The following is a 1,040-nucleotide window of genomic DNA, read 5'->3' as shown; positions in this document are numbered from 1 at the left end:
TGATCTAAAACTTTCCAGAAAACTTCTTTGAACCTTAATGAACAATTTTCTTACTGAAAGCTTTCCGTAGCTTAAAATTCGTTCGCTAAACGAGGCGCTTGAAGGTTGAAATTCACGATTTTTGCAATTGCCTCAAAAAAAAATTAATAACTTTTTTGTTTATTACAATATTCTCGTTTTTCTTTCTTAGATAGTTTCAGAAGACTTAAACACGTACTTTGTATGGGGGAAATCGAGAAATGATAAAAATTGGCTAAATTAGCGCGAGTTGAAGTGAAAAAAGTTTGGAATTTTTCGTTTTCAAAAAATCCACTTTTTACCAATTATCTCAAAAACTACAAAACCTATAAATTTTTGCAAGAAGAAAAAAAGATGCGCCTTGAAATTCTATACAAGTATCAGTCTTTAAAATTGAAATTCGAAAGATTTTTAAAATTGACATTCAGGACAATACTTCTCAGGCTGAATCCGGCCGTGTCCCCTTTTGGTCGCCAGCGGTTCAATTATTCATTATTAGGAATATCGAGTATTTGATTTATATAATTTTAAATCGGTGAGCGAGGTGTTTTCTCCACTCATTGTTCCTTTTGCAAAATTCCATAATTCTGTGTTGTAAAATGATTTGATGAAACAAATCAATCCTTTCTTCGACCGTTGATATTTATTGATTTCAAATCGTAGATTTCAAATTATTTGTCTTACGGTCCAATCGTAAATCGAAAAAATAAATATGAGTCAAAAAAACAAGTTCTTCGAAACTCAGATATTTATTTAATAGAAAAAACTCCTTTCAAAACTTCCTGACGTTTAAGTACACATGCGTACCTTTTTCAAAGGTTCTTAAACCTAAATAATTATATTAAAAATTAGTAATTTTAGTACGAACAAATATGATAGATAATTACGTGGATTTGAATAAATTGTTACCTGAGTTGATAATAGTTTAAATAGTCAAACAGATCAATTTTCAGTCAAAAAAAAGGAACATTTCAGTCAATAGTTTTAAGAAAATTAATTAAAATTTAGTCATTTTTTGAAGT

This window comes from Belonocnema kinseyi, chromosome 9 (assembly GCF_010883055.1).
Source record: "Belonocnema kinseyi isolate 2016_QV_RU_SX_M_011 chromosome 9, B_treatae_v1, whole genome shotgun sequence".
Lineage (NCBI taxonomy): Eukaryota > Metazoa > Arthropoda > Insecta > Hymenoptera > Cynipidae > Belonocnema > Belonocnema kinseyi.
The sequence above is the reverse complement of the archived record's forward strand: the minus strand, read 5'-3'. Positions refer to the sequence as shown.